The 13,982-nt window shown below is 41.9% G+C and overlaps 7 non-coding genes across 7 annotated transcripts; all 7 read left to right on the top strand.

Moving 5' to 3' along the window:
* The first annotated feature begins 1,599 nt into the window (after positions 1–1,599).
* trnal-caa lies at positions 1,600–1,682 on the top strand. Its single transcript has one exon. It is a non-coding gene; the product is annotated as a tRNA-Leu (tRNA).
* Positions 1,683–6,818: 5,136 nt separating this feature from the next.
* On the top strand, positions 6,819–6,900 carry trnas-aga. Its single transcript has one exon. It is a non-coding gene; the product is annotated as a tRNA-Ser (tRNA).
* Positions 6,901–8,642: 1,742 nt separating this feature from the next.
* On the top strand, positions 8,643–8,724 carry trnas-aga. The gene has a single exon. It is a non-coding gene; the product is annotated as a tRNA-Ser (tRNA).
* Positions 8,725–10,464: 1,740 nt separating this feature from the next.
* On the top strand, positions 10,465–10,546 carry trnas-aga. Its single transcript has one exon. It is a non-coding gene; the product is annotated as a tRNA-Ser (tRNA).
* A 1,354-nt stretch (positions 10,547–11,900) lies between these two features.
* On the top strand, positions 11,901–11,983 carry trnal-cag. Its single transcript has one exon. It is a non-coding gene; the product is annotated as a tRNA-Leu (tRNA).
* Positions 11,984–12,288: 305 nt separating this feature from the next.
* trnas-aga lies at positions 12,289–12,370 on the top strand. Its single transcript has one exon. It is a non-coding gene; the product is annotated as a tRNA-Ser (tRNA).
* Positions 12,371–13,727: 1,357 nt separating this feature from the next.
* trnal-cag lies at positions 13,728–13,810 on the top strand. The gene has a single exon. It is a non-coding gene; the product is annotated as a tRNA-Leu (tRNA).
* Positions 13,811–13,982: the final 172 nt, after the last annotated feature.

Genomic DNA, 13,982 nt, shown 5'->3' with positions numbered 1-13,982 from the left:
CTATACTTACAGACATAATTCCAACGGTTTTAGAATCTTTAGAGTGTTTTCTATCCAATAATAATTTTTATTTGCATATATTAGCAATTGTTGACAGATTTATTTTTCAGTTTACTAGGGGTACCCAATCTCTCCAAAGGGGGCATATGTCTGCCATATCCTAAACAGGTTTTAAATCAATGACTGGACTTTTTAATTTGTAAAAACAAATGACTATTGAAAGTGCAAGTCAGTATCGTGCATAGTTGTTCTGGTCTCTGTGGTGATTTTAGAGCGTTGTTCATATTTCTACTTTTAACGCATACACTTTAACCCGATACCCAGTTACTGTGCTGTAGTCAGGATGGCCGAGCGGTCTAAGGCGCTGCGTTCAGGTCGCAGTCTCCCATGGAGGCATGGGTTCAAATCCCACTTCTGACAGTTTTTTAGTTCACACAGTGAAATAACAATTCATAATAAACACTCTCAAATGCAGACCCTATCTGAGGCATTTTTAAATTCATGTCAAATTGGCCATATTCTGAAGACACTCTTATAGTCTGCAGGGTAATCGAACTGGCCACATCTAAAGTCAAGCCACAGGTAACAGGTGAGAAACCTTGTTAAACCCTAAAAGAAAAAGAAAAACTCGATTGCATTGAAAATAACCATTAAGTCATTCAGGTCGCAGACTCCCCTATAGGCATGGTTTGAAACCCCCTCCTGACAACTTTTTAGCGCCTGCATGTCATGCACCTTTGTAAAATCCAGTTGAAAAATAAATGACTTAAGGTAACGTAAATGACACCTAGTTAAGTCATTCAGGTCGCAGACTCCCCTATAGGCATGGTTTGAAACCCCCTCCTGACAACTTTTTAGCGCCTGCATGTCATGCACCTTTGTAAAATCCAGTTGAAAAATAAATGACTTAAGGTAACGTAAATGACACCTAGTTAATATGAGTAGTGAATAACTATCGTATTTGTAATATTCTGCAAAAACAGCTAGTTGATGAGAGGCTGAAAGAGAATTGCAAGAATCGCGCAATTTCACAGGCGGGCCCCAAACAGGCAAATAACAAAAATAATCTCGGAACGCAGAACTCGTCGGTCATTGTCAGTGGATTGTATTGGCGGGAAGAACAAAAATATTGTCTGCAGGGTAATCAAAGTCGCCGCATCTAATGTCAAATCACAGGTGAGCTGCCTTGTTAAACCCTGAAAATAAATAATAACACGATTGCGTTGAAATGACTCATTAAGCCATTTGTAAGGATTTCCCCCATGTGGACCTGTTGTCACTCTTACCCTGATGGTTGCTGATATTTCCAGACACTTTTTCAGTGTTATCTGAGGAATTGTATCATTTATATCAGAATGGCCATATTCTGATGCCAGTTTAGCGCTCATTCAATGACGATTTACTACTCTTTCCCATTGAAGGCCATATTGAGGTTAAATCAATGACTGGACTTTTTAATTTATAAAAACAAATGACTATTGAAAGTGCAAGTCAGTATCGTGCATAGTTGTTCTGGTCTCTGTGGTGATTTTAGAGCGTTGTTCATATTTCTACTTTTACCGCATACACTTTAACCCGATACCCAGTTACTGTGCTGTAGTCAGGATGGCCGAGCGGTCTAAGGCGCTGCGTTCAAGTCGCAGTCTCCCATGGAGGCGTGGGTTCAAATCCCACTTCTGACAGTTTTTTAGTGCCGCATGCTGCTCAGCAGTAATAATAAGAATGATGAAATAACAACTTCACACAGTGAAATAACAATTCATAATAAACACTCTCAAATGCAGACCTTCTGGAGCTGAGCAAAGATCAAGGTTAAATAAGAAAACAGCTGGACTTAATAACAAATGAATGAGGGGAACATTTTGTGTTATTGCATTATAATGAGTTACTGCATTATCTTTCAGTTGTTAAATTTCACTTTCTGTAGGCTATGCCTGTTGGCCCATTCACTCCTAACAAGCTTGTTTTCTTCTGTCAACGTTGTCGTGGCCGAGTGGTTAAGGCGATGGACTAGAAATCCATTAGGATCTTCCTGCGCAGGCTCAAATCCTGCCGACAACGAAAATGCATTTTTTTGACCCCTCCGGAGGTTGAAGTTTAGTCGTGTTTCTTATACCAATCGCATCCTCTCAGATCTCCGCAAGTACATAGGGATTAGTTGTCCATTTGGGATAGGACTGCAGGCCATCTGTCCCACTTCACACCTTTACACACCTGGTTATCCAGCCTTCTAGCTCTATAGGCCACAGTAGCCTATAAGCTAACTAAAAAGCAGCATTCCCCAAGAGAGGATGACTTTCACTTTAGCAGTGATAAATTCATGAACTTCTTTGAGGAAAAGATTATGATTATTAGAAAGCAAATTACGGACTCTTCCTTAAATCTGCGTATTCCTTCAAAGCTCAGTTGTCCTGAGTCTGCACAACTCTGCCAGGACCTAGGATCAAGAGAGACACTCAAGTGTTTTAGTACAATGATGAAAATAATCATGGCCTCTAAACCTTCAAGCTGCATACTGGACCCTATTCCAACTAAACTACTGAAAGAGCTGCTTCCTGTGCTTGGCCCTCCTATGTTGAACATAATAAACGGCTCTCTATCCACCGGATGTGTACCAAACTCACTAAAAGTGGCAGTAATAAAGCCTCTCTTGAAAAAGCCAAACCTTGACCCAGAAAATATAAAAAACTATCGGCCTATATCAAATCTTCCATTCCTCTCAAAAATTTTAGAAAAGGCTGTTGCGCAACAACTCACTGCCTTCCTGAAGACAAACAATGTATACGAAATGCTTCAGTCTGGTTTTAGACCCCATCATAGCAATGAGAGGGCACTTGTGAAGGTGGTAAATGACATTTTAATGGCATCGGACCGAGGCTCTGCATCTGTCCTCGTGCTCCTAGACCTTAGTGCTGCTTTTGATACCATCGATCACCACATTCTTTTGGAGAGATTGGAAACCCAAATTGGTCTACACGGACAAGTTCTGGCCTGGTTTAGATCTTATCTGTCGGAAAGATATCAGTTTGTCTCTGTGAATGGTCTGTCCTCTGACAAATCAACTGTAAATTTCGGTGTTCCTCAAGGTTCCGTTTTAGGACCACTATTGTTTTCACTATATATTTTACCTCTTGGGGATGTTATTCGAAAACATAATGTTAACTTTCACTGCTATGCGGATGACACACAGCTGTACATTTCAATTAAACATGGTGAAGCCCCAAAATTGCCCTTGCTAGAAGAATGTGTTTCAGACATAAGGAAGTGGATGGCTGCAAACTTTCTACTTTTAAACTCGGACAAAACAGAGATGCTTGTTCTAGGTCCCAAGAAACAAAGAGATCTTCTGTTGAATCTGACAATTAATCTTAATGGTTGTACAGTCGTCTCAAATAAAACTGTGAAGGACCTCGGCGTTACTCTGGACCCTGATCTCTCTTTTGAAGAACATATCAAGACCATTTCAAGGACAGCTTTTTTCCATCTACGTAACATTGCAAAAATCAGGAACTTTCTGTCCAAAAATGATGCAGAAAAATTAATCCATGCTTTTGTCACTTCCAGGTTAGACTACTGCAATGCTCTACTTTCCGGCTACCCGGATAAAGCACTAAATAAACTTCAGTTAGTGCTAAATACGGCTGCTAGAATCCTGACTAGAACCAAAAAATTTGATCATATTACTCCAGTGCTAGCCTCTCTACACTGGCTTCCTGTCAAAGCAAGGGCTGATTTCAAGGTTTTACTGCTAACCTACAAAGCATTACATGGGCTTGCTCCTATCTATCTCTCTGATTTGGTCCTGCCGTACATACCTACACGTACGCTACGGTCACAAGACGCAGGCCTCCTAATTGTCCCTAGAATTTTTAAGCAAACAGCTGGAGGCAGGGCTTTCTCCTATAGAGCTCCATTTTTATGGAACGGTCTGCCTACCCATGTCAGAGACGCAAACTCGGTCTCAACCTTTAAGTCTCTACTGAAGACTCATCTCTTCAGTGGGTCATATGATTGAGTGTAGTCTGGCCCAGGAGTGGGAGGGTGAACGGAAAGGCTCTGGAGCAACGAACCACCCTTGCTGTCTCTGCCTGGCCGGTTCCCCTCTTTCCACTGGGATTCTCTGCCTCTAACCCTATTACAGGGGCTGAGTCACTGGCTTTACTGGGGCTCTCTCATGCCGTCCCTGGAGGGGGTGCGTCACCTGAGTGGGTTGAGTCACTGATGTGGTCATCCTGTCTGTGGGTTGCCCCCCCCCCCCCCCCCCCTTAAGTTGTGCCGTGGCGGAGGTCTTTGTGGGCTATACTCAGCCTTGTCTCAGGATGGTATGTTGGTGGTTGAAGATATCCCTCTAGTGGTGTGGGGGCTGTGCTTTGGCAAAGTGGGTGGGGTTATATCCTTCCTGTTTGGCCCTGTCCGGGGGTGTCCTCGGAGTGGGCCACAGTGTCTCCTGACCCCTCCTGTCTCAGCCTCCAGTATTTATGCTGCAGTAGTTTATGTGTCGGGGGGCTAGGGTCAGTTTGTTATATCTGGAGTACTTCTCCTGTCCTATTCGGTGTCCTGTGTGAATCTAAGTGTGCGTTCTCTAATTCTCTCCTTCTCTCTTTCTCTCTCTCGGAGGACCTGAGCCCTAGGACCATGCCCCAGGACTACCTGACATGATGACTCCTTGCTGTCCCCAGTCCACCTGACTGTGCTGCTGCTCCAGTTTCAACTATTCTGCCTTATTATTATTCGACCATGCTGGTCATTTATGAACATTTGAACATCTTGACCATGTTTTGTTATAATCTCCACCCGGCACAGCCAGAAGAGGACTGGCCATCCCACATATGCTCTCTCTAATTCTCTCTTTCTTTCTCTCTCTCGGAGGACCTGAGCCCTAGGACCATGCCCCAGGAATACCTGACATGATGACTCCTTGCTGTCCCCAGTCCACCTGACTGTGCTGCTGCTCCAGTTTCAACTATTCTGCCTTATTATTATTCGACCATGCTGGTCATTTATGAACATTTGAACATCTTGACCATGTTTTGTTATAATCTCCACCCGGCACAGCCAGAAGAGGACTGGCCACCCCACATAGCCTGGTTCCTCTCTAGGTTTCTTCCTAGGTTTTGGCCTTTCTAGGGAGTTTTTCCTAGCCACCGTGCTTCTTCACCTGCATTGCTTGCTGTTTGGGGTTTTGGGCTGGGTTTCTGTACAGCACTTTGAGATATCAGCTGATGTACGAAGGGCTATATAAAATACATTTGATTGATTGAGTAGCATAGGTTACAGGTTTGTAGTCAAGCCACAGATTTCAGGTGAGATCCCATGATACACTCAACAATACAACAACACGATTCTCATGAATAACCATGAAGCCATTTGCTAAGATTTCCCCCATTTTGACATGTGGAAACCTGTTGTCACTCTTACCCTGACGGGAAGCTCCAGACACTTTTTTGGTCCTATCTGAGGCATTTTTAAATTCATGTCAAATTGGCCATATTCTGAAGACACTCTTAGGCTGCAGGGTAATCGAACTGGCCACATCTAAAGTCAAGCCACAGGTAACAGGTGAGAAACCTTGTTAAACCCTAAAAGAAAAAGAAAAAACTTGATTGCATTGAAAATAACCATTAAGTCATTCAGGTCGCAGACTCCCCTATAGGCATGGTTTGAAACCCCCTCCTGACAATTTTTTAGCGCCTGCATGTCATGCACCTTTGTAAAATCCAGTTGAAAAATAAATGACTTAAGGTAACGTAAATGACACCTAGTTAATATGAGTAGTGAATAACTATCGTATTTTTAATATTCTGCAAAAACAGCTAGTTGATGAGAGGCTGAAAGAGAATTGCAAGAATCGCGCAATTTCACAGGCGGGCCCCAAACAAGCAAATAACAAAAATGATCTCGGAACGCAGAACTCGTCGGTCGTTGTCAGTGGATTGTATTGGCGGGAAGAACAAAAATATTGTCTGCAGGGTAATCAAAGTCGCCGCATCTCATGTCAAGTCACAGGTGAGCTGCCTTGTTAAACCCTAAAAATAAATAATAACACGATTGCTTTGAAATGACCCATTAAGCCATTTGTAAGGATTTCCCCAATGTGGACCTGTTGTCACTCTTACCCTGATGGTTGCTGATATTTCCAGACACTTTTTCAGTCTTATCTGAGGAATTGTATCATTTATATCAGAATGGCCATATTCTGATGCCAGTTTAGCGCTCATTCAATGACGATTTACTACTCTTTCCCATTGAAGGCCATATTGAGGTTAAATCAATGACTGGACTTTTTAATTTATAAAAACAAATGACTATTGAAAGTGCAAGTCAGTATCGTGCATAGTTGTTCTGGTCTCTGTGGTGATTTTAGAGCGTTGTTCATATTTCTACTTTTACCGCATACACTTTAACCCGATACCCAGTTACTGTGCTGTAGTCAGGATGGCCGAGCGGTCTAAGGCGCTGCGTTCAGTTCGCAGTCTCCCATGGAGGCGTGGGTTCAAATCCCACTTCTGACAGTTTTTTAGTGCCTCTCAGGAGTCATGCTGCTCAGCAGTAATAATAAGAATGATGAAATAACAACTTCACACAGTGAAATAACAATTCATAATAAACACTCTCAAATGCAGACCTTCTGGAGCTGAGCAAAGATCAAGGTTAAATAAGAAAACAGCTGGACTTAATAACAAATGAATGAGGGGAACATTTTGCGTTATTGCATTATAATGAGTTACTGCATTATCTTTCAGTTGTTAAATTTCACTTTCTGTAGGCTATGCCTGTTGGCCCATTCACTCCTAACAAGCTTGTTTTCTTCTGTCAGCGTTGTCGTGGCCGAGTGGTTAAGGCGATGGACTAGAAATCCATTAGGATCTTCCTGCGCAGGTTCAAATCCTGCCGACAACGAAAATGCTTTTTTTTGACCCCTCCGGAGGTTGAAGTTTAGTCGTGTTTCTTATACCAATCGCATCCTCTCAGATCTCCGCAAGTACATAGGGATTAGTTGTCCATTTGGGATAGGACTGCAGGCCATCTGTCCCACTTCACACCTTTACACACCTGGTTATCCAGCCTTCTAGCTCTATAGGCCACAGTAGCATAGGTTACAGGTTTGTAGTCAAGCCACAGATTTCAGGTGAGATCCCATGATACACTCAACAATACAACAACACGATTCTCATGAATAACCATGAAGCCATTTGCTAAGATTTCCCCCATTTTGACATGTGGAAACCTGTTGTCACTCTTACCCTGACGGGAAGCTCCAGACACTTTTTTGGTCCTATCTGAGGCATTTTTAAATTCATGTCAAATTGGCCATATTCTGAAGACACTCTTAGGCTGCAGGGTAATCGAACTGGCCACATCTAAAGTCAAGCCACAGGTAACAGGTGAGAAACCTTGTTAAACCCTAAAAGAAAAAGAAAAAACTCGATTGCATTGAAAATAACCATTAAGTCATTCAGGTCGCAGACTCCCCTATAGGCATGGTTTGAAACCCCCTCCTGACAATTTTTTAGCGCCTGCATGTCATGCACCTTTGTAAAATCCAGTTGAAAAATAAATGACTTAAGGTAACGTAAATGACACCTAGTTAATATGAGTAGTGAACAACTATCGTATTTTTAATATTCTGCAAAAACAGCTAGTTGATGAGAGGCTGAAAGAGAATTGCAAGAATCGTGCAATTTCACAGGCGGGCCCCAAACAGGCAAATAACAAAAATAATCTCGGAACGCAGAACTCGTCGGTCGTTGTCAGTGGATTGTATTGGCGGGAAGAACAAAAATATCGTCTGCAGGGTAATCGAAGTCGCCGCATCTAATGTCAAGTCACAGGTGAGCTGCCTTGTTAAACCCTAAAAATAAATAATAACACGATTGCGATGAAATGACCCATTGCCATTTGTAAGGATTTCCCCCATGTGGACCTGTTGTCACTCTTACCCTGATGGTTGCTGATATTTCCAGACACGTTTTCAGTCTTATCTGAGGAATTTTATCATTTATATCAGAATGGCCATATTCTGATGCCAGTTTAGCGCTCATTCAATGGCGATTTACTACTCTTTCCCATTGAAGGCCATATTGAGGTTAAATCAATGACTGGACTTTTTAATTTATAAAAACAAATGACTATTGAAAGTGCAAGTCAGTATCGTGCATAGTTGTTCTGGTCTCTGTGGTGACTTTAGAGCGTTGTTCATATTTCTACTTTTACCGCATACACTTTAACCTGATACCCAGTTACTGTGCTGTAGTCAGGATGGCCGAGCGGTCTAAGGCGCTGCGTTCAGGTCGCAGTCTCCCATGGAGGCGTGTGTTCAAATCCCACTTCTGACAGTTTTTTAGTGCCTCTCAGGAGTCATGCTGCTCAGCAGTAATAATAAGAATGATGAAATAACAACTTCACACAGTGAAATAACAATTCATAATAAACACTCTCAAATGCAGCCTTCTGGAGCTGAGCAAAGATCAAGGTTAAATAAGAAAACAGCTGGACTTAATAACAAATGAATGAGGGGAACATTTTGTGTTATTGCATTATAATGAGTTACTGCATTATCTTTCAGTTGTTAAATTTCACTTTCTGTAGGCTATGCCTGTTGGCCCATTCACTCCTAACAAGCTTGTTTTCTTCTGTCAACTGTTGTCGTGGCCGAGTGGTTAAGGCGATGGACTAGAAATCCATTAGGATCTTCCTGCGCAGGTTCAAATCCTGCCGACAACGAAAATGCTTTTTTTGACCCCTCCGGAGGTTGAAGTTTAGTCGTGTTTCTTATACCAATCGCATCCTCTCAGATCTCCGCAAGTACATAGGGATTAGTTGTCCATTTGGGATAGGACTGCAGGCCATCTGTCCCACTTCACACCTTTACACACCTGGTTATCCAGCCTTCTAGCTCTATAGGCCACAGTAGCATAGGTTACAGGTTTGTAGTCAAGCCACAGATTTCAGGTGAGATCCCATGATACACTCAACAATACAACAACACGATTCTCATGAATAACCATGAAGCCATTTGCTAAGATTTCCCCCATTTTGACATGTGGAAACCTGTTGTCACTCTTACCCTGACGGGAAGCTCCAGACACTTTTTTGGTCCTATCTGAGGCATTTTTAAATTCATGTCAAATTGGCCATATTCTGAAGACACTCTTAGGCTGCAGGGTAATCGAACTGGCCACATCTAAAGTCAAGCCACAGGTAACAGGTGAGAAACCTTGTTAAACCCTAAAAGAAAAAGAAAAAACTCGATTGCATTGAAAATAACCATTAAGTCATTCAGGTCGCAGACTCCCCTATAGGCATGGTTTGAAACCCCCTCCTGACAATTTTTTAGCGCCTGCATGTCATGCACCTTTGTAAAATCCAGTTGAAAAATAAATGACTTAAGGTAACGTAAATGACACCTAGTTAATATGAGTAGTGAACAACTATCGTATTTTTAATATTCTGCAAAAACAGCTAGTTGATGAGAGGCTGAAAGAGAATTGCAAGAATCGTGCAATTTCACAGGCGGGCCCCAAACAGGCAAATAACAAAAATAATCTCGGAACGCAGAACTCGTCGGTCGTTGTCAGTGGATTGTATTGGCGGGAAGAACAAAAATATCGTCTGCAGGGTAATCGAAGTCGCCGCATCTAATGTCAAGTCACAGGTGAGCTGCCTTGTTAAACCCTAAAAATAAATAATAACACGATTGCGATGAAATGACCCATTGCCATTTGTAAGGATTTCCCCCATGTGGACCTGTTGTCACTCTTACCCTGATGGTTGCTGATATTTCCAGACACGTTTTCAGTCTTATCTGAGGAATTTTATCATTTATATCAGAATGGCCATATTCTGATGCCAGTTTAGCGCTCATTCAATGGCGATTTACTACTCTTTCCCATTGAAGGCCATATTGAGGTTAAATCAATGACTGGACTTTTTAATTTATAAAAACAAATGACTATTGAAAGTGCAAGTCAGTATCGTGCATAGTTGTTCTGGTCTCTGTGGTGACTTTAGAGCGTTGTTCATATTTCTACTTTTACCGCATACACTTTAACCTGATACCCAGTTACTGTGCTGTAGTCAGGATGGCCGAGCGGTCTAAGGCGCTGCGTTCAGGTCGCAGTCTCCCATGGAGGCGTGTGTTCAAATCCCACTTCTGACAGTTTTTTAGTGCCTCTCAGGAGTCATGCTGCTCAGCAGTAATAATAAGAATGATGAAATAACAACTTCACACAGTGAAATAACAATTCATAATAAACACTCTCAAATGCAGCCTTCTGGAGCTGAGCAAAGATCAAGGTTAAATAAGAAAACAGCTGGACTTAATAACAAATGAATGAGGGGAACATTTTGTGTTATTGCATTATAATGAGTTACTGCATTATCTTTCAGTTGTTAAATTTCACTTTCTGTAGGCTATGCCTGTTGGCCCATTCACTCCTAACAAGCTTGCTTTCTTCTGTCAACGTTGTCGTGGCCGAGTGGTTAAGGCGATGGACTAGAAATCCATTAGGATGTTCCTGCGCAGGTTCAAATCCTGCCGACAACGAAAATGCATTTTTTTGACCCCTCCGGAGGTTGAAGTTTAGTCGTGTTTCTTATACCAATCGCATCCTCTCAGATCTCCGCAAGTACATAGGGATTAGTTGTCCATTTGGGATAGGACTGCAGGCCATCTGTCCCACTTCACACCTTTACACACCTGGTTATCCAGCCTTCTAGCTCTATAGGCCACAGTAGCATAGGTTACAGGTTTGTAGTCAAGCCACAGATTTCAGGTGAGATCCCATGATACACTCAACAATACAACAACACGATTCTCATGAATAACCATGAAGCCATTTGCTAAGATTTCCCCCATTTTGACATGTGGAAACCTGTTGTCACTCTTACCCTGACGGGAAGCTCCAGACACTTTTTTGGTCCTATCTGAGGCATTTTTAAATTCATGTCAAATTGGCCATATTCTGAAGACACTCTTAGGCTGCAGGGTAATCGAACTGGCCACATCTAAAGTCAAGCCACAGGTAACAGGTGAGAAACCTTGTTAAACCCTAAAAGAAAAAGAAAAAACTCGATTGCATTGAAAATAACCATTAAGTCATTCAGGTCGCAGACTCCCCTATAGGCATGGTTTGAAACCCCCTCCTGACAATTTTTTAGCGCCTGCATGTCATGCACCTTTGTAAAATCCAGTTGAAAAATAAATGACTTAAGGTAACGTAAATGACACCTAGTTAATATGAGTAGTGAACAACTATCGTATTTTTAATATTCTGCAAAAACAGCTAGTTGATGAGAGGCTGAAAGAGAATTGCAAGAATCGTGCAATTTCACAGGCGGGCCCCAAACAGGCAAATAACAAAAATAATCTTGGAACGCAGAACTCGTCGGTCGTTGTCAGTGGATTGTATTGGCGGGAAGAACAAAAATATCGTCTGCAGGGTAATCGAAGTCGCCGCATCTAATGTCAAGTCACAGGTGAGCTGCCTTGTTAAACCCTAAAAATAAATAATAACACGATTGCGATGAAATGACCCATTAGCCATTTGTAAGGATTTCCCCCATGTGGACCTGTTGTCACTCTTACCCTGATGGTTGCTGATATTTCCAGACACGTTTTCAGTCTTATCTGAGGAATTTTATCATTTATATCAGAATGGCCATATTCTGATGCCAGTTTAGCGCTCATTCAATGGCGATTTACTACTCTTTCCCATTGAAGGCCATATTGAGGTTAAATCAATGACTGGACTTTTTAATTTATAAAAACAAATGACTATTGAAAGTGCAAGTCAGTATCGTGCATAGTTGTTCTGGTCTCTGTGGTGACTTTAGAGCGTTGTTCATATTTCTACTTTTACCGCATACACTTTAACCTGATACCCAGTTACTGTGCTGTAGTCAGGATGGCCGAGCGGTCTAAGGCGCTGCGTTCAGGTCGCAGTCTCCCATGGAGGCGTGGGTTCAAATCCCACTTCTGACAGTTTTTTAGTGCCTCTCAGGAGTCATGCTGCTCAGCAGTAATAATAAGAATGATGAAATAACAACTTCACACAGTGAAATAACAATTCATAATAAACACTCTCAAATGCAGCCTTCTGGAGCTGAGCAAAGATCAAGGTTAAATAAGAAAACAGCTGGACTTAATAACAAATGAATGAGGGGAAGATTTTGTGTTATTGCATTATAATGAGTTACTGCATTATCTTTCAGTTGTTAAATTTCACTTTCTGTAGGCTATGCCTGTTGGCCCATTCACTCCTAACAAGCTTGCTTTCTTCTGTCAACGTTGTCGTGGCCGAGTGGTTAAGGTGATGGACTAGAAATCCATTAGGATCTTCCTGCGCAGGTTCAAATCCTGCCGACAACGAAAACGCATTTTTTTGACCCCTCCGGAGGTTGAAGTTTAGTCGTGTTTCTTATACCAATCGCATCCTCTCAGATCTCCGCAAGTACATAGGGATTAGTTGTCCATTTGGGATAGGACTGCAGGCCATCTGTCCCACTTCACACCTTTACACACCTGGTTATCCAGCCTTCTAGCTCTATAGGCCACAGTAGCATAGGTTACAGGTTTGTAGTCAAGCCACAGATTTCAGGTGAGATCCCATGATACACTCAACAATACAACAACACGATTCTCATGAATAACCATGAAGCCATTTGCTAAGATTTCCCCCATTTTGACATGTGGAAACCTGTTGTCACTCTTACCCTGACGGGAAGCTCCAGACACTTTTTTGGTCCTATCTGAGGCATTTTTAAATTCATGTCAAATTGGCCATATTCTGAAGACACTCTTATAGTCTGCAGGGTAATCGAACTGGCCACATCTAAAGTCAAGCCACAGGTAACAGGTGAGAAACCTTGTTAAACCCTAAAAGAAAAAGAAAAAACTCGATTGCATTGAAAATAACCATTAAGTCATTCAGGTCGCAGACTCCCCTATAGGCATGGTTTGAAACCCCCTCCTGACAACTTTTTAGCGCCTGCATGTCATGCACCTTTGTAAAATCCAGTTGAAAAATAAATGACTTAAGGTAACGTAAATGACACCTAGTTAATATGAGTAGTGAATAACTATCGTATTTTTAATATTCTGCAAAAACAGCTAGTTGATGAGAGGCTGAAAGAGAATTGCAAGAATCGCGCAATTTCACAGGCGGGCCCCAAACAGGCAAATAACAAAAATAATCTCGGAACGCAGAACTCGTCGGTCGTTGTCAGTGGATTGTATTGGCGGGAAGAACAAAAATATCGTCTGCAGGGTAATCGAAGTCGCCGCATCTAATGTCAAGTCACAGGTGAGCTGCCTTGTTAAACCCTAAAAATAAATAATAACACGATTGCGTTGAAATGACCCATTAAGCCATTTGTAAGGATTTCCCCCATGTGGACCTGTTGTCACTCTTACCCTGATGGTTGCTGATATTTCCAGACACTTTTTCAGTCTTATCTGAGGAATTTTATCATTTATATCAGAATGGCCATATTCTGATGCCAGTTTAGCGCTCATTCAATGGCGATTTACTACTCTTTCCCATTGAAGGCCATATTGAGGTTAAATCAATGACTGGACTTTTTAATTTATAAAAACAAATGACTATTGAAAGTGCAAGTCAGTATCGTGCATAGTTGTTCTGGTCTCTGTGGTGATTTTAGAGCGTTGTTCATATTTCTACTTTTACCGCATACACTTTAACCCGATACCCAGTTACTGTGCTGTAGTCAGGATGGCCGAGCGGTCTAAGGCGCTGCGTTCAGGTCGCAGTCTCCCATGGAGGCGTGGGTTCAAATCCCACTTCTGACAGTTTTTTAGTGCCTCTCAGGAGTCATGCTGCTCAGCAGTAATAATAAGAATGATGAAATAACAACTTCACACAGTGAAATAACAATTCATAATAAACACTCTCAAATGCAGACCTTCTGGAGCTGAGCAAAGATCAAGGTTAAATAAGAAAACAGCTGGACTTAATCACAAA

The sequence above is a fragment of the Oncorhynchus mykiss genome, unplaced genomic scaffold, assembly GCF_013265735.2.
Source record: "Oncorhynchus mykiss isolate Arlee unplaced genomic scaffold, USDA_OmykA_1.1 un_scaffold_325, whole genome shotgun sequence".
NCBI lineage: Eukaryota > Metazoa > Chordata > Actinopteri > Salmoniformes > Salmonidae > Oncorhynchus > Oncorhynchus mykiss.
This window is presented reverse-complemented; position numbering and strand designations above follow the sequence as displayed.